The sequence below is a fragment of the Heteronotia binoei genome, chromosome 2 (genome assembly GCF_032191835.1).
Source record: "Heteronotia binoei isolate CCM8104 ecotype False Entrance Well chromosome 2, APGP_CSIRO_Hbin_v1, whole genome shotgun sequence".
Taxonomy (NCBI): Eukaryota; Metazoa; Chordata; class Lepidosauria; order Squamata; family Gekkonidae; genus Heteronotia; species Heteronotia binoei.
In genome coordinates this window covers 134,102,890-134,122,998 of record NC_083224.1, presented here as the reverse complement: position 1 = coordinate 134,122,998, position 20,109 = coordinate 134,102,890, and the positions used below count along the sequence as shown (strand labels likewise).

General features: G+C 45.7%; 1 protein-coding gene across 1 annotated transcript in view; it reads right to left on the bottom strand.

The window, feature by feature from the left end:
• Positions 1 to 20,109, bottom strand: part of AK5 (adenylate kinase 5) — a 199,252-nt gene that overhangs the window by 68,646 nt on the left and 110,497 nt on the right. The gene's annotated exons all lie outside the window — the stretch shown is intronic.

The window sequence follows — 20,109 nt, the reverse complement described above, 5'->3', positions numbered from 1 at the left end:
TAGAAGGGCCCGGATTCGCGGCTCGCCATGCTCCTGGCCCGCCTCCACCCTCCCCTTCTCTGGTTTGGCTGCTCCTCCGAGATGGGCTCAGCCTGGGCCCATCTCGGAGGAGCAGCTGCGGGGAGGGAGGGGGCGGCAGCAGCGCGGCAGCATCGCCCGCTCTGGGATGGGGTGCCCGCCGTTTCCCCCCTCCCCCCGCTTCCGTTCGTTGGGGGAGCGGGGGAAGAGGGTGGAAATCCTGGCATCCCCCGCCAGAGCGGGAGGGTTGGGAAGGCTACCTTCTGCACACTATTTCCTCTTTCCCTCCTCCTAGTATCCCCCATATCCCCGTCCTTCTGTGCTTTCCATTCACACACCAACCTTTTATCTCTCCTCCATCAGCTATATTTATTATTTACTTCATTTATACTCCCCTTTCTCCATAAGGGGAACTCAAAGCAGCTTATATCATTCTCCTCTCCTCCATTTTACTATCAGAAAAAAAAATAATGTGAGGAGTGATTGGTTGATTTGTTTATTACAGTCCTAAAATCAGCATACAATTTAATCAGATGTGAGGAGGGGCAGATGGTGTGTGTATGCATCCATCTTGTGATGGGACAGGATGGGGCCTTCCACAGTCTCCCCACCTTCCCTATCTCACCTTGAGTGAGGAAGGCACTACATCCTGTGCCTTGAACAGGGTCAGGCAGGTCAGGCTTATGGTAGTTCTTTTGTCACTGGGCTGGCCCAACCCAGGTAACATATAGGTCACTGGTCCATTGGGAGGCATCTTAATGGCCAATCCACCCCTGCCTATAAGGTCAGAATGTATAACTGGCCCAAGGGCACTCAGAGTTTCCAGGGCAGAATGGGGAGTCAAGGTCCTAGCTGAAACTTTAGCCATTGCACCACACCAGCATTCATGGGGTGGCTGCTGTTGAACAGTAGCAAGCATCCAGGTCTAGGTGAGTCATGCAAGCCATGTGATGTCAAGCTGGTTCCTGCCAGGCCTGGGTTCCAATGAGTCCTCTCTCAAAGGCCATAACAGCCCTGGAATGGGCACTGTCCCCTCTCCCTGCCTTTTACTGACAGAAACCAAGCCTCTTCTGGTTGTCTAGTGATAGCTACTAAGGGCACCCGCTTTTTAAAGCTACAAATGCTCCTTTAAGTATTTGGGGGATTTAAAACTCCCCCAATTTATTACTTATTAGATTTCAGATTTTTCTGCAAACCTGGTGCAGAAACCAGGTTTGTAAAAGGATCTATCTTGTCCTTTATAAGCCCAACCTCTGGCATCAAGCGTCTTCAGATTTGGCCAACTTGGTTAATGTAATATAGATTACTTAGTGAATAAGAAGAGTAGATGCTTTTGAGATGTGGTGCTGGAGAAGAATTTTGAGAGTCCCTTGGACTGCAAGAAGATCAAATCAGTCAGCTCTAAGGGAAATCAACCCAGACTGTTCCCTGGAAGGTCAGATGCTGAAACTGAAGCTCAAATACTTTGGCCACCAAATGAGAAGGGAGCACTCACTGGAGAAGATCCTGATGCTGGGAAAGACAGAAGGCAAAAGAAGAAGGGGATGGCAAAAAATGAGATTACCGGACAGCGTTACTGATGTAACTAACATGAATTTGGGCAGACTTCAGAGGATGGTGGAAGACAGGAGGGCCTGGCATGACTTTGTCCATAGGGTCGCAAAGAGTCAGACTTGACTGTGTGACTGAACAACAGCAACCTAGTGAATCCTAGCCTTTAGGAATGTTACCTACTCAATCAAGATCAACTCATAAACAAGAAAGCAGCAAACCGACATGCAAAATATCCCCCTCAAAATGGTTTCTGTGCTGAACTTTTGAATTTGTATTGCATCTTTAACCACCACATTTATTAACATTGTTAGGAGATAATGATACAGAAACCATTTTATGGGTGAATGTCTGACTAGGACTGGGGATGCAAGGGCTTATTTATTTGCAGTATTAAAGGGTTTCCAAAAAGGAATCAAGTTCATTTCATTGTTCAACCATTTGTATATCTTGGAATAATTGCTCTCTCTCTCTCTAAGCTTAAGTAACTTATGAAATATTGTGAGGATAAAATGGAGAAGAGAACATATGTCATGCTGAGCTATGCAGGGAAAGTGCAGGATAAATATTTGGTAGGTTTCAATGTCTTAATTTATACTAGAGACTGGTATGCAGGGATTAAAAATTTAAAGTCATTAGCTCATACTTTTGCACATTTGCCTCTTAAGGGGAAGTGGAAGTAACAGCGGCTACTGACTCAGCATTGAAAAGTTTATATACATAGATGATTCACAGGTTGCTGAGTTGGTTAATGGAAAAATTTCAAAAACATTTCTCTTTGACTATCCAGCCTGGTTTGGGGGCCCTTGAAACCTGCTGTTTTGTAGGGGGATCAGCTTGCCTGCTTTTATTACCTGTGCTTTGCTCCTGGTATCCACTGCTGCTTGAATAAGCAATAAGAGCAAAAAAGGGAGGGGGAAATGGCATAATGCAACTCTATTTCTGATCAAAAGCCCATATACACCATTTTCTATCTTTGTCCCTGGCTCCTGCCAAATACCAGTGTTAATTTAGATTAGCATTAAGCCTGCTCTCCCAACACTCTCCATCCTTCTCTATCTTGAGCTAATCCAGACAGACCCATTCAAAAGAGACACAAATACACATTCACTGCTTTAGCCCCTTTTATGCCTTTTTGAAGAGTCTGGGACTTTTCTATTTAAAAAAAATATATGACTAAGGTGTGATATGATAGAAGTTTTTTAAATTATGGATGGGGTGGAAAGAGCTGACAAAGAACCATTTTCTGCTTCTCCAAAAATATTTATTTATTATTTATTTGATTTGATTCATATCCCACCCTCCCCGCTGAAGCAGGCTCAGGGCGGCTCATAGTATAAAACCACAACAAACAATTAAAACCATACATATTATAAAATTATACATTCAATAATTAAAACAGTCAAAATAATTTGGTGATAGTCTCTTTGATGTCTTACAATTTTAATTTCAATGGCAACAGTATTTCTTCAGTTTCCCTACGATACAGGCTCAGCATCAATTGAAAGCCAGCTGGAAGAGAGCAGTCTTACAGGCCTTGTGGAACTGGACAAGAACTCAAAAGCATCCAATGAAGCTGATGAGCAGTAGATTCAAGACAAACAAAAGGAAATACTACTTTATGTGATGAGTGATTAAAATGTGGGATTAGCTGCCAGAAGATGTAGTGATAGCCACAGGCATAGATTGCTTTGAAAGGGGGTTAGACAGATTCATTACAGCAGTGGCCCCCAACCTTTTTGGTCCCACGGACTGGCCCCCTGCGGCCCCAGGGCCGGCAGGGTGGGGGGCACTCAATTCGACCTCCCCCTGCAGCACCTCCTCCCCATTTTCTTCCACCTGTTTCCTTCTCCCTTTTCCCGCACAGCTTTGCTGCCCCCCGCGTAACCTTGCTGCCCCCCGTTTTCATGATTTTAAGGCCAGGGAAGAGGCCGTGAAGCGCCTCCTAGGCCGACCCCCCCCTTGTCCACTCAAGTGATTGGAGGGGAAAATGCGGCAGCAGTGGCGAGCGACCCACTGAAAAAGCAGCGCTCCTAACACTGTTCTTTTGCCACTGCTGCTGCGTTTTCCCCACTAATCGCCTGATTGGCTGGGGGGAGTCTGGGAGGCGCTTCATGGCTTCTTCCCTGGCCTTAAAACGGTGAGAATTGGGGGGGTGGAGGAGGTGCCAGGGGCGGGGGGGCGGCAAGGCAGCGCGGCCCTTTGGAAACAGGCCGCAACTAGGCTTCCCAAATCTCCAGCTCTGGCGGGAGACTTCTGGTTTCACAGCCTCACCTCCCGCTTTTCAAAACTCTGGAAGCGGGGGTGGGGGGTGGAGGGGGGGGGGAGAACATACCTTTAGGCTTCATGTAGAGCTCCTGAGCCGTTTGCAAAATGTCTGCCCCTTTAAGGCTGGGCAGGAAGCCGGAAGCAGGAAGGGCTTTTGAGAACGGCCCCTCCCTTTCTTTGCTTTCGTTTTCACAGGAAGTAGAGTTGTCCGGAGGAAGATCTGGTAAGTGTGTGTGTGTGAGAGAGGGAGGGGGCAGGGGATTCCCTAGTTTGGAGGCCCTCCCCCCCTTTAGAAAGCGTGGGGGGTGGGAGGGAAATGTCTACGAGGCACTCTATTATTCCCTGTGGAGAACAATTCCCATAGGAAATAATAGGAAATTGATCTGTGGGTATTGGGGGCTCTGGGGGGCTATTTTTTGAGGTAGAGGCACCAAATTTTTAGTATAGCATCTAGTGCCTCTCCCCAAAATACCCCCCAAGTTTCAAAACGATTGGACCAGAGGGTCCAATTCTATGAGCCCCAAAATATGGTGCCCCTATCCTTAATTATTTCCTATGGAAGAAAGGCATTTTAAAAGGTGTGCTGTCTCTTTAAATGTGATGGCAAGAACTCCCTTGGAGTTCAATTATGCTTGTCACATCCTTGTTCTTGGCTCCACCCCCAATGTCTCCTGGCTCCACCCCCAAAGTCTCCTGGCTCCACCCCCAAAGTCCCCAGATTTTTCTTTAATTGGACTTGGCAACCCTAGCCGCAACCCGGTACCAGTCCCCAGCCCAGGAGTTGGGGACCCCTGCATTAGAGGATAGGTCTATCAGTGGCTACTAGCCATGGTGACTAATATGACCTTACTAATGACCTCACGAATGACTATAATCTTCAAAACACAGCTGGATGATTATTTGTCAGAGACGCTTTAGGAGAGCCAGTTTGGTGTAGTGGTTAAGTGTGCGGAGTCTTATCTGGGAGAACCAGGTTTGATTCCCCAGTCCTCCACTTGCACCTGCTAGAATGGCCTTGGGTCAGCCATAGCTCTGGCAGAGGTTGTCCTTGAAAGGGCAGCTGCTGTGAGAGCCCTCTCCAGCCCCACCCACCTCACAGGGTGTCTGTTGTGGGGGAGGAAGGTAAAGGAGATTGTGAGCCGCTCTGAGACTCTTCAGAGTGGAGGGCGGGATATAAATCCAGTATCATCTTCATCTTCTTCTTATAAATAATGACTGACTAGTAAACCAAGCTTACTTATAGGAAACTATTTCAAAATCTCAACACTTTGTGGATGCTTCTAGTTAGGACTGAAGCCATTGCAAAAAAAAAAAAAATGCATTCTACATGCAACCAGAAAATAGAGATTCACCAATAAGTGCTATGCCAATTGTTTCTGAAAGATACTTGCCTGATCTTGTTCAAACAGAACATGCTTAACTTATGGATGTTTCTAGCTTCACTTGGTTACCAAAGCGTTCTGCTAAATCTCTGCTAGCTTTCAGCTGCTTAGCTGCAATATGGTTGCTTGGAAACCTAACCCTTGTGGCCCCATCTCCCTGACAGGCATTTTATCTACTTTCTACTACATATGACACGCTGATATCTAGCTATACATCTTTCTTCACTTGATGTTCTCAGCAGAGAGGTGTTTGGGACAACACATGGTTAGAATACTGCATGTGAAATGAAAAAAGGTCAGTGGTGCATTAAGTTTTTGTCAGAGTCACAATATTTTTAGACATTGAAGTACCAGCTGGATATTAGGGCATTTTGTTTACAGTCAGAGTAGTTCAGAGGTGGAACCAGCTGCCTAGGAAGGTGGTGAGCTCCCCTTCATTGGCAATCTTCAAAACACAGCTGGATGATTATTTGTCAGAGACGCTTTAGGATGATCCTGCATGGAGCATGGGGTTGGCCTAGATCAGGGGTGTCCATCAGACATAAATGAGATTTTGTTGGGCCAGGCTGGGCTGCGTCAGGCCGGGCCATGTGTGTACCTATTTAAGATTAGGTAGCAGAGAGATAAACTTTTTAAAGGGCCCAGATAAACACAATTTTTATTCAACTTAAAATAAAACATGCTAAAACATTAGCACTTGTTGGTCTTAAAGGTGATTTCTTTGTATGGGATCCAGGGAACTAGGAAGCTCTGGCTTTTTCCCTCTCTCCCCAGGGGACCAGGAGGGGGAGGAGCCTCAGCCAACAGAGAAAATTGAGGTTTTGCTCTATAGCTCCTGTGCAATTGAGCAAGCCTTGCAAAGCAAGTTGAGATACAGAAGGAAGCAAGAGAGAGGAAGAAGGAAGCAAGAGAGAGGGAGAAAGAAACAGACAACAGCCAGTTGCTCAGGGGCCTGACAGGAGCCCTCCAGGGATCTGATTCAGCCCCTGGGCTGCATGCTTGACACCCCTGGACTAGATTGTCTATATGGCCCCTTCCAACTCTATGATTCTATTTGCTCTCTCTCAAAAATGGTTTAGTTTACCTTAGATTTTGAGCACAAAACGTTGGATTCTAGGGTTGCCAAGTCCAATTCAAGAAATATCTGGGGAATTTGGGGGTGGAGCCAGGAGACTTTGGGGGTGGAGCCAGGAGACTTTGGGGGTGGAGCCAGGAGACATTAGGGGTGGCACCAAGATCAAAGCTGTGACAAGCATAATGGAACTCCAAGGGGAGTTCTGGTCATCACATTTAAAGGGACTGCACTCTTTTTAACTGCCTTCCTTCCATTTTAAGTAATGGAGAATGGAAGCACCTTCTTTTAGGGCTCTTAGAATTGGACCCCTTGGTTCAATCTTTTTGAAACTGGGAGGAGTTTAAGGAGAGGCACCAGCTGCTATGCCAAAAATTTGGTGCATCTACCTCAAAAAACAGGTGCCCCCAAGCCCCAGATACCCATAGATCGATTCTCCATTATACCCATTATACTCCATTATGGGAACCAGTGTCCACAGGGCATAATACAATGCCCAGCAGACATTTCCCTCCTCCCCCCTTTCTCATAGCCCTGAAGCAGGGGATGGTCCTCCAAACCAGGAGATCCCCTGCCCTCAACTGGGGATTGGCAACCCTACATTTCTTCCAGGGGAAACCAATCTCTATAGTCTGGAGATGGGAGCTCTCCAGGCCACACCTAGAGTTAGGCAACCCTATAAGAACCATACCACTGCAGTCTTGTTCCACCTATACTGGCTCTCAGTTTCCTTCCAGGGCCAATCAAATGTGCTGGTATTGATCTTTAAAGCCCTATATGACATGAGGCCGGTATGCCTTAAGGACTGTTTATTCCCACGCAAATCCCATGCAAGTTGAATAATCACACAAGTAGCTGTGTCTCTCTTATTTAAGGGGAAAGGGTACTGACTCAGCCTCTGTTTTGTTAAAATATGTAACTTTGGAAAATTATTACAGTTGGTTATACAGCATGTGCTTATGCAGTAGCAGGAGAATAAGTTAGCAGGATGCAGCCTGCGAAACAACAATAGTCTGTGGGTCATGGGTAGAAAACTAATCCTTTCATAGAAATCAAACAAGAACAAACAAATATGCTACACCTTCATTCTCTGACATGAATATATCTAGAGTATACTATGCCCTAAGTATTTACTTCACTGAGACACCCCCCCCCCCAAAAAAAGGGGGGGAGATTTGCATCTAAAGGCTGTGGAAACATAACTGATAATTGATGGCCTCATCTCACCTATACTAAGTGCTTGACTGCACAAATTCTATTTAAGCCAATTGGGGGGGAAATAAAAAGAAAACAGCTTATTTACCTCCTTACCTTTCTCTTTTAAGTTCCAGAACACAAGGGACAGCTCCAGGAAGCTGCCCTCAGAACATGGCACCAAAGGGAATGTAAACATTTTAAATGGACAGCTAGATCACCAAGGAGGTGAAAAGAATAAGAAAAAGCTGGGGGAGGGGGTGGTCAGCCAGAGAAGCCGAAAGAGTGGGAGGGTGGTAGAAAACAGCGTCCCAAAACGAGGTCAAAAAGAGGCTTCTAACAGGGAGGGGAAAGAAAACAAGAGCCTCTGTGCTGCCAGGATGGAAGGACAGACAAGATAAACGGATTCTGACTGGTGGGCAGAAAAAGCCAGGCACGGAAATGCAGGACTGCCAAAAAAACAAATGGGGGGGCGGGCGGGGGGAGCTCTCATTACACACGAAGGATGGCTGAGATTGAGGGAACGCGATTTTGGAGGAGGTTAATAAAGAGTTTTAAAGGGGGAAGACACAAATTGCAAGCATGAAGAGGGGCCCGTGAGCAAGGCAAAGGGGATGAATGCACCTCAGCTGCTTTCCCTTCCCTTCCCTGCTGCCGTTACCTTACTCCTGGGTCATCAGCTGAGATTTTCCCCTGGTCCCCCCCCCTCTCTCTTTTAAAGATTTTTTTTTAAAAAAATGTGTAATGCTCCCCCTCCTTCCTTTCCTCCCCCGAGGCCACAAGCAGAGATGCATCAAAGGGAATGGAACTATTCCAGGGAAGTGGTCGGCACAGCAGAGCTTGGCCCGGCAAGCCTGACCTGAGATCTAGAAAGCAGCCACAACAGCGCGGCTGGGCCCTGCAAGCCAGGCTGGCGACTGGGGTTCTGGTAAGTGACTGCTGCAGGGAGGCTCAGCCGGCAAGCCCGCTCTACGACCTGGGCTCTGGGAACTGGCTGCTACAGGGCGGCTGGGCTCTGTGAGCCTGGCAAGCAGCTGCTTATAGGGAGGCTTGGTGCTGCGAGTCTGCCCTGCACCTTGGACTCTGGGAAGCGACCGCTGCGGCGACGTTCAGCCCTCAAGCCTGCCCTGCAACTTGTGCTCTGTGAAGTGCCTGTGAGGCTTGGTGTTACGAGCCCACCTTGGTCCCCGGGCTCTGGAAACTGCTGCGGCTGTGAGGCTCGGCGCTGCAAGCCTGCCCTGCACCCTGGGTTTTGGAAAGCGGCCGCGAGGCTGGGTCCTGCAAGCCCACCCTGAGCCCTGAGAAGCGACCATGAGGCTTGGCGCTGCGAGTCTGCCCTGGCCCCGCGCTCTAGGAAGAGGCTGTGGCTGTGAGGCTTGGCCCTGCGAGCCCGTCCTGTGCCCCGGGCTTTGGAAAGTGGCTCGACCCTGCAAGCCCGCCCGTCCCGCCGCTGGGCTCGACGCCCCCGGCCCTGCGATCGGAGGGGCAAGAAGAAGACCCCCGGCCCAAGGGAAAGCCGGGTGGCGGGGGGAGCCAAGGGTCCTGAAGGGGGGGTCCCCACAGGGAGAGAGGCAGAGGCCCTCGGAGAGAGCGCGAAGGGGGCTCTGACTCCCAGGTGAAATCGGGACAAAATTGGCACAAGACGGAGGCAGGAGCAGCAGCGACTTGGGCGGCGGGCGAGAAAGTGGCGCCGGGGATAGACGAGCCCCCTGCGGGTGCCAAGGCAGCACTGCGGCTGGGCAAAGGAGCGCACGGAGAGGGAGGCAGGAGCAGCAGCGACTTGGGCGGCAGGGCGCTGGCGGCGGGCAAGAAAGGGGGCGAGGAGGACGAAGCGGGGGGCTTGAAGAGTTTGGCGAACATGGTGCCAAGGTCCAGCACAGTCACTTTCATGGTGTCGCCGGCCCCGGGAGACTGCTGCCGCCGCCGCGGGGTCTTTTTCTGGCCGCCCTCTGGCAAAGCGCCTTCTTTCCGCTGTGGCGCAAGAGGCGACCGACGGACGGCCGCAGAGAGAGAGTGGCAGCCTGGGTGGGAAGGGCTGCCATTCCCCCCGCTTTCCGGATTTTGGGCGAGCGGGGGGGAGAAGGCTCCAAATCGGGGGTCCCCCGCCCAGGCGGGGGATTTGGGAAGCCTATTGGATCCCCCCCACACACCCATAAGCATACAGTGAGCAGGCAACATTTTAATTGTAATGTTCAGTCCAGTTTCTCCCCTCTTTTTTGTGTGACCCAATTGTATAGTGTCATGCTTTCAAGCAGCTAGCAAACATTTTTAGATAAAAGGAGTATTATTTTTCCTTGTTTGTGCAAAACCATATGCAGGCACAAATTCATAATATGCATGCACTAATGGTAAGAAAAGCATTAGGAATATATATATGGGTTTTTTTTTAATGAATTACCAGCTTCTCAAAAGAAGTCATCCTATTTAGTATTTTCAGCTAGCTGGCAAAGGCAACTATTATTATTAATCAATTGACTTATATTTTAACAGACGCTTCAGCTTGGTAAGGCTTACTGTTTTCCAAGAAGAGAGTAAGATCACATTAGCCACCTTGTGATTTGCTGCTCTGTGTAGGAATGACAGTCAAGTGTAACCAGATGCATCTGGTTCATTTTATCTAGTAAAAATAAAAAACTTGTGACTGACAAAATAGATAAACACTTCATGACTTTGCCTTTGGGAACATCCCACCTCAATGGAGAAAAAAAAATCCTTCTTGGATTTGCATTACTATGGTTACTGCAATTTTTATGTGATTGCCTTGCCCCTTAAAACTTCCATCAGTTCTCTGCTTTTCAAAAAGTGAAGTGTAAATCCAGTTTTAAATTCTTTTAGCTTTGGATTTTTGGGTTGCATTTTGAAGTTGCCATAATCCTAGAAGATCAAGGAATGTGTACTCTATCAAAAAGTTAACTTTCCTCTAACTAAAATCAATGTGTTGTCAAAAATAACTTCATGCATTTATAGTGCAGGATTCCGTCAGTCTGAGGGTAAATTACTTTCTTCCTTGCATGTACTACAATGTCCAACACAGCAGTTGCTGTGGTTATGACTTCTGCTCTATAAGCAGTGGCATACCTAGCCTACTTGGTGCCCAGGGTGGATAATTTTTTAACATACCCTCCTCTCTTTTTTATTTTTTATTTGCTGTCAAGTCACAGCTGACTTATGGTGAACCTGCAGAGTGAACCTGCAGGTGGTTTGCCATTGCCTGCCTCCATGTATCCCTGCTTCGAGATCAGGCTAGGCTGGGGCTATCCAGATCAGGGCCCCTCCTCAATATGACAAAATTATTTTCAGAAACAGTAATGAAATAAAACAAGTAATAATAATGGCAAGGAAAATAAATGCAGATAATGAAAATTTACTTTTATATAACTTTGTGTGTGTGTGTGTGTGTGTGTGTGTGTATATATATATATATATATATATATATATATATATATATATTCATACCAGTAAAAAAAAAAAATCAAATTCCAACACACTATTCCATCATAAGAACCAGAGTGGTGAAGTGGTTAAAGTGTCAGACTAGGATCTGGGAAATTTGGGTTCGAATCCCCACTCATGTCATGGAAGCTTGCTGGGTGACCTTGGGCCAGTCACATTACTCTTAGCCTAGCCCTGACCTGGATAACCCCGGGATAGTTTCATCTCACCAGATCTCAGAAGCTGATATGAAGGCAGGCAATGGCAAACTGCCTCTGAATATCTCTTACCTTGAAAACCCTACATGGTCACTAAGTCAGTTATGACTTCATGCCCCCCATGCCCCTCCCCCCCAAAAAAATTCCATCATGCCACTAGTGCACTTGGAAGGGTTCATTCTGAAACCCAAGATCTGACCATCCCAAACATCTACAAGGAATTTTTGAGAGCTAGGAGTCTGCTTTTGTACTAACTTTTAATAACTAACACTAGCCAAAGCATCAAGAACCCCATGGCGCAGAGTGGTAAGCTGCAGTATTACAGTCCAAGCTCTGCTCACAACCTGAGATCTCAGTGGAAGCTGGGTTCAGGTAGCCGGCTGGTTGACTCAGCCTTTCATCCTTGCGAGGTTGGTAAAATGAGTACCCAGCTTGCTGGGGGTAAATTGTAAATGACTGGGGAAAGCAATGGCAAACCAGCCCGTAAAAAGTCTGTCATGAAAATGTTGTGAAAGCAACATCACCCCATAATCAGAAACAGCTGGTGCTTGCACAGGGGACTGCCTTTACTTTTTTCTTCTGTTTTTTTTTAACCGGAGCATCACATAATAGTGATTACAAGTGTCATGCCTGCCCCTGCTGACTCGGAGCAGGTGCCTGCTTCAGACCCAGCCCCTGCTGTGCAGATGCCTTTACCAACATCGGACGTAAGTCCCGAAGGAGCAAGCCAGCAGCAGGGGCCACCTGGAACCGATCAGGCTACACCAAGCACTAGCTCATCCCCTCCTGAATCACCACCACCTGGAGACCGGCTACGCGAGAGGAGACGGCTGGAGTTCAGGAACAGGCGTAGAGAGGCACGCAGGCGTGCTAGGAGGGATCTGAGCCCAGAATACTAACAAGCTAATTAGCCAGCACAGTATATCTGGAATCCTGGCCTCAGTACAAACTGTGCTGGCAACAAATGATCACCCTCGGACGTGACCGCGCCCTGCACCCTCTTGCCTGCTGAGCAAACCTGTCTGTTCCCGACCCGGCTTGACTTTTGGACTGGACACTGGACCCTGCTTTGACTCTGCGACTTGGCTAAGTACTTTGGATATATTCGGCTTGCTTTCCCCGGTTATTGACCCTTTGCATTCCTGATACCGTGCTTTGCTACTCCCTTCGGCTGGACTGATTTATGGTGAAGACCAATTAGGACTGTTAAGATAATGCTTGAGCTCCCTTTGCAAGCACTACAGACGGCAGCCCGCGTCCTGGCCGATTGCCAGGGCAACAGAAGCTGCCCGTCGCTGCCTGCAGGTCTGGGTCGTGACAACAAGCTTCACCAAACTGGATGTTAAGAAACACACTACCCACCTACCCCCTAAAGAAGGTGCCCCACCCTCCATTGTTTCCAAAAATTAAATTAAATTAGAGAATCTATGCAGGAGAAACAGATGGTTGGGGTACATTTCTACAAGCCCAGAAGAACCAGTGAACCCATAAGTACCAATGTAATCACAGGATGCCCAGAAGAACCCAGTGCCATTGTGGCAATGCCAGCTCAACAGGACTGATGTCAAGCACAGAATCACAGTCCAAGCAAGGGGTGGAGTTGGAAGACCAGCCGAACCAGTGCAATGTACAGTGCCCAGTAAACCCAATGCCTAGTGTTCATAATAGTAACAAAGGTTTGCTATTATACTACTCATAAATACATTCTGTGACCAAGAGGACAGGAATGATAAGGTCTTGAGACCAAGAAGTCAAACTAAAAGAAGGGGGACATTGAAAAATTAGGTGAAGTCAGAAATGAATGACAAATGTGTGGAAAAGAGGGAGAGAAATTAAGAGAGGAAAAGGTTGTTTTATCTTGCTGCAGAACCCTAAGTACAGCTTTGGAAGATCTGTCTGTGCTGGGTGCAAGGAAATAAATAACCAGTGTCAGTCAAATAGACAAATCTGTGGATACATAAAGCCACAGGCTGGCGCCATGAACAGAAAAGACAGATCTTTCCACAAACCTAAAAAAGCCTTGGGTTTGCAAGAAAATCTGAAATCTAAAAAAATTTCAGTGTTTTTTAAAAAAAACTTCCCAAAACATTAGAATCTGCACCTGTAGCTTTAAAAATGAATCCCCTTTTGAGTGGCCACTTCAGGAGTTGCTAGGCAGCCACAACAGTATTGCCAGTTTTCTAGCCTTGGCTTCTGTCAGTAAAAGGCAGGGGCAGGTGACAGGACCTTTTCCAGGACTGTTTTCACCTTTGAGGGAGGACTAAGGATTATTATTCCAGTCAGCCTGATACAATGAGACTTGACTCATTCAGGATTGGATGCTTGTTACTGTTCAAAAGGAGCCACCCCACAGAAGTCAGTGTAGTGTAGTGTTACAGTTTCAGACTAGGATCTGGCAGGCCCTAGTTTTAATCCCCACTCTGTTGTGGAAGCTCATTGAGTGACTTTGGGTCAATCACATTCACAGGGTAGAATCACAAGACAGAATGGAGGAGAGGAGGAGGATGTAAGCTGCTTTGGTCCCCACTGTGGAGAAAAGTAACATATAAATGAAGCTAATAAATACCGCTGAAGATGATTAGATGAAGAGTAGGTTAGTTGGTGTATGGGAAATTTGGGTCCCCATTGCAAAGAAAGGCAGTAAAGAGTAAATAATAAGTATAGCTGAAGATGGGGAGGCAGATAAAAGGTGGTTAGTTGGTGGGTGAGAAGGAAGCAGGGAAAATGAGGGTATGAGATACCTAGGACAAGGGAAATAGGAAATAGTGTGGGGAGGGACGTATGAAGTGCCTCCCACAAGTCATGGTGGGTTTTCCACCAGGCAACTGTGCCCACCCTGGTGGACAGCACTGTACAACTGGCACATAATTTTCCCAGACAGAGGCTTCCAGGGGGAGTGAAGAAGGAGAGAGTGAAGACAAGAGGGCACATAAAGGCAGGTTGTCTGATGAATGGAAAAGGTGAACAAAGCAGGAAAAGGAGAGGCTATGGAGGTTTTCAGTGAAGGGAAAGAGAAAGTAGTGAGGGAGGGGGAATAAAATGCTCTTCATGAAGCCCTTGTGTGTCTCTTGCTTGTTGTAATCAGTGCCGGCCTGTGGGTGTGTGGCACCCCAGGCAGGCTCCATGGCCACCATCCCCCACCACGGCCATCCTCCTTCCACTCATGGCACTGCTTTGTAGCACCACGCTCAGTCGCCCCCCCCTCAGACTGATCCTTACCCCCCCCGCCACCCCCGCCCTCCTCTCCTTTGCAGCGCTGCAAGCCAGCACTGTGCTCCATCACCACCCCCCATGAGTCGAGTCGAGCTGAGGCTGCTACTTACCAGCTTCAACATGGCTGGTGTGGCTTTTAATGCTTTGAAGGGCCCACGGGAGGAGAATTCACTCCCCTTCCTTCCTGAAAGTGAGGGGGAGCAAAATCTCTTCTCGTGGGCCCTTCAAAACATTAAAAGCCATGCCAGCTGCATTGAAGCTGATAAGGAGCAGCCTCGGTTTGACTGGGTGGGGGCGGTGGTGGAGCATGGTTCTGGCTTGCAGTGCTATGGAGGGAGGAGGGCAGAGGCGGCAGGGGGAAGAGGGAAGCAGGCAAACTAGGCTTTTGCCATGGGGACCGAGTGGGGGGAGAGCCCAATTCGGTGCCCCCCACCTCCTGGCACCCTAGGCAACTGCCTAGTTTGCCTAGTGAGCTAGCCGGCCCTGGTTGTAATTATGTGTTTCTCAACTACCTATTTTGATTGTACTGTGGTCAGAAACCTTAGCAATACATTCAGTTTAATTTGAAGCTATTTTTGTAAGACAACACTACTGTTTCTTGCCTTTTCCCTTCTATTTCTTTTTCCAAATACAATAATCAGTTTTTACTCCACCTTTCCACTTGTCAAATCCCTAGTGTGATTAGTGATCCTCTGAGCAGCTACACAGTGTCATGTCTTGAACTTTCTTTCTCATATGGTTAAAAAGAAGTTTGAAAATGGATTAGTGTTTATGCTGTATACATTCATCCCATTCCCCTATTAAACTAGACTATTCTAATGCAGTCTACATGGGCCTGCCCTTGAAGCCAACTCTCATGGCCTTGGACTCTCATAACTGCCTCTTCTACTGCAACATCTTCACTCATCTGAGTAAACCCTTCTGAAGCCACCCTGCAAAAGTACTATAGATAGCTAACTACACCTTGTGTGAGGGGGCCAGGAAGGTTCCCACACTTTTGTCACTCCAGAATGGTTCAGGAAGGCATCTTTTATAAAGGAGACAGGATTGAGTCTATTCTTATTCTTATTGCATTATTTTCTAATTTTGTGATTCCTTCTTTTTTATTTGCATTGTTTATGATATATCATGTCTGATATATTTTGTTGTGTTTCTGATTCATATAATTCCAATCCTATTGCATGATTTATTGGATATCTCATACTATTTTATTGCATTTCTTTATACCGTGTAATCAGAGAGAAAGGTTGGCAATAAATAAATAACTGAACCTGTTTTATAGTTTTTGTATTGTTTCAAAAACCTTTAAAGCTTATTGACAAAGGGGACAAATAAGGAAGGAAATGTTTACAAATGCCAAGGAAAGCAAAACTTCTATCAAATAACTTAAATATCTTATATTTTCACTTGCAATTTGTAACAGCAGTGGGAGAGGGGGGATCTCCTGTGGTCATACTTGTTTGTATAAACAGAGTAAAACTTTTAGCCAGTTTCTTAACTAAAGTAACTTTAGATTCTCTAAGCTTACTGTGAAATGATCCTGCATAAATTCATTACAAGAGGTCTAAAGGAAACGTATTTTAAAGGTCAAATTCTAAGCATATTGTGGGAAAATGGATTTGAAAAAAGGGGGCTGGATGGATGTGGGAGTGAAATTATCTCTAACAGATAAAAAATCAGTTCGAAAAAGCACTGAAATTCTGAGTGGGAGCAGCTGACAATGTAAGGAAAAACTACTAATGTGGGGAAAGAATATTTAGAAATCTAAATGGAAGAACAAAGAGATGGAAGCAGGCCTGTGAAATAAAACTAGGAAACTTCATAGCTTGCTTAATTGGAGATGTGGAATGCTTGGATTTTATTTATAATGGTCTATCCACAGCAGGGGGGGGGGGAGAGATTTTAAATGCTATATATCCCCCAAAGTGGAATAACTTGAATAATTTTTAGATGTCTGGAGTTACTGACTCTTTAAGCACACTTCTATTATTGGTCCACTGAAAATGAGTGCTTTACATTATTTTGACTGTTTGAGATACAATAATTCCTATTCCAGATATTATTGTTCCCTTTACTTTCCATTAATCTCAATATTCTTGTGTGTAATGTGTGTAGCAGTGTATTGCCATTAGAAGAAGAAGAAGAAGATATTGGATTTATATCCCGCCACTCCGAAGAGTCTCAGAGCGGCTCACAATCTCCTTTACCTTCCTCCCCCACAACAGACACCCTGTGGGGCTGAGAGGGCTCTCACAGCAGCTGCCCTTTCAAGGACAACCTCTGCCAGAGCTATGGCTGACCCAAGGCCATGCTAGCAGGTGCAAGTGGAGGAGTGGGGAATCAAACCCGGTTCTCCCAGATAAGAGTCCGCACACTTAACCACTACCCCAAACTGGCTCTCCAGGGTGCTTAACCACTACCCCAAACTGGCTCTCCATTAAAGACACAGGGTGCTTATTAGAGCTGCCAGGTCCACCCCACCTCTAGTCACAGTCAGGGGATGAGGGGTGGGGTTGCCAGATCCAGGCTGGGAAACTCTTGGAGATCTGGAGACAGAGCCTGAGGAGGACAGGGACTTCAGCGGGGTATATGCCATACAGTCCACCCTTCAATACAATCATTTTCTCCCAGGGAACTGACCTCTGTAATCTGGAGATTAGTTGTAATTCTGGGGGATCCCTAGCTGGCATCCCTATCCCTTACTATTATTGTGCGAGTCATTGCCTGGCTTTTATTTATTTACGTAATTTGTAGTCAACCTTTTTCACTGAGACTCAAAGCAGATTACACAGTGTAGGTCAAATATAGTCAACAGGATAGGAAATCTAATAAACAAAGTCAGGTTTTAATTGTAGAAATCTAAAAAGAACTGAAACAAAGATGGAACAAAATGTAAGCATTAACATGACCGGTTAAATGATAAAGAAACTACATAGTAGGATCATACTTATATCAACAGGCAGTACATATTATGCACAGTAGTATCATCCACATTCTCAGTCCCTTTACCAGACCATTTTTTCTGAAAAAATTCATTATTCTACAGTCCTATTACTTGTTTGTAATGTACTAAAACATAATGTTTCAAGACATAACACTGTTGTAATGTATTATCAAGGGTTAATTCCTCACAGGGTCTGAGAACCACAGAGCGACTGGCTGTTCAGGCTCCCCCCCCCTTGCTTTCTGATGACCCTGAAGCAGGGGGAAGGGACTTCAAACCAGAGGATCCCCTGCCCTATTGGCAAGCCTAGGTGTTGGGTAGAATGAAAAATGGCTGCCACAGGAGTCAGAACCAGCTACAAAGTTGATGCCCCAGGAGGTAGAGTCAACCACTAAATGCTGAAGAGCAAAGTTACTCATAATTCTTCAACATTTCAGGCAGAAGCTCTGTTTAAGAGGATGCATTTTAATATGCAAAGCTAATCAGATCTCCTGTGCCAGTCAGAAGTCCTGCTGGGCAAAAGAGCCACCTCATCCTGCACACTTTCTAAGAAAAACCTTGTGAAGCACCAAGAAAGATGTTGGTGGATGCCATGGTGTCCAGGGGCACCATGGTGGGAACATCTATTCTAAGCCTGCAAGAGAGATATATTCTTCTGTGTGGCTGCTCCCTATAGTTGCAAAAGCAATACCTCCTGGGCTCTTCTGAAGTTCTTTCTCCCTGCACTGAGAGGAGAAGAAAGCTGGAAAGTGCATGAGTTCTACCACTAAGTATCCCTATTGCCTACATATTATAGGAAGTAGTTGTGCAGTATATAATGAAACCTCTTGAAACATCCCAAATCCAAAAGTGAAGAAAGATTTGCATTCTAATTAGAGGTGAAATGCTTTGCACATATAGACTCTGCTCTGAAAACAAATCCACTGGAATGTACCAAAAATGTGTTTAAACAGCTACCATAAATCAGAATGAACTGTCTCTCCTCACCTGAATAATTTTTGTTGACCTGCCTCTACTCAAGATCTCTGTCCATCTTTGGGATTCAGAAAAGCACAACTGCACACAAATGACTTAACTGTTGTTCGCAGTTGCCAAATGGAGCTTCTTTTAGTGTTTTTATGTGGCAGCCAAAATGAGCTAGGCTAAAGGCCCAGGTTTCTCAGTAGCATGGACTCTGGGGAAGTGATGTCTGGCAATCTTGCCACACAATGGCTTGCCACAACAAACTCTTTACAGCAAATGTAAATTCTCAGATATTTATGGTGGCAAAGTGCTTACTCTACACAAACTGCTTACTACATTATATTGACTATAAATACATCAGCTACATCAATCTTGCAAAAGACATTTTACTTCCTGTTATTTGGGAGGAAGGAAGGTCTATAAACGCTTTAAATAAATAAATATTAAAATATCTCCACTCCCATCACAAGTTTTTTTAGATTGCTATATTTGTTTATTGAAGTATTTGAATCCTGCTTCCATATAACTCAAACAATACACAGCATATATAACATACATCAATACATCAAATGCTTTCCCCCCCACTTTTCCTTTTTATTTCCCTCCCCCCTCTCAAAACAACCAGTAATATCTGTAGCCATAAGCACACCTTTTGGAGTTTAACCAATATATTATTATTGGTCCCTCTTGCTTTTACCCATCTTATATACTCAAACCACCTCTTCTTAACTTCCACAATCTTATCCTCACCTAGCTTTTCCTGTTTTAATATCAATAATATGTCCGACTGGATCCATTCATATAAATGTCCATTCCATCTGTCTATAGTCTGTTTTGTAGCATCTTTCCAGCCAAACACTATAACCGCATGGACAGCTAAGATCATAGCTTTAAATAGATCCTGATAGGATTTATCTATTTTATAGTTCCCCAAAATTCCCATAAATAACACTTTCCCTGATAACTCCACTTAGGGTTGCCAATCCCCAGGTGGGGGCAGGGGATCCCCCGGTTTGGAGACTCTCCCCCACTTCAGGGTCCGTTAGGGTATTTCGTAAACAGACTGACAAGAATGCATTATTACATTATCATTCCTTCCATCCTTATCACATTAAGAAAAACCTACCTTTCAGCCAGTTTTTACAGATTAAAAGGAATTCCACCTCATCTCTGGATTTTCATAAAGACAGTGTTACTTTGACTAATGCCTTTTTGTCACATGGATACCCTAGGGAGGTTATTTCTGATGCTAAAGCTAGGGAGGCTTCTGTTTCCAGAAAATCTTTATTTGATAAAAAAACCCCGATGTGATGATAAGTTTATTTGTTCTTTGACTTTTTTCTCCAGGAGGTAAGCTAGTTGCACAGGCTCTCCGGAGACATTGGCACATTATTCAATCTGCTCTGGGAGATGTGCAGTTTCCCACCATTGGCTGGAAGAGAGGTTGCAATTTCCAGGACACCTTGATGCTGGGCCAGTTAGTGAAATGCGCCTTCCCAAAGGAATGTGGCAAATCATGCATAGTGTGTAACTACACCATCCAAGCCAATTTGGTGACCATTAATAGATTTACCTGGAAATTACAACATTTCTCCAATTGTGAGACATCTTGAATAAATACTATGTACAATGCTCTTGTTCTCCACCCTTGACATATAGGGTCATCTATGCGACCGTTTAAGGTTAGCTTTTTGGAACACCTTACTCGGGTAAAACAGAAAGCTTTATTTAGTTATTTATTTACTTGGTTCACTTATATTCCGCCCTTTCCCAGACGGGCTCAGGGTGGATCACATACAAATAAAAACCAGTCACATATAATAAAACCAGTAAATACAGTTAAAACAACAGCAT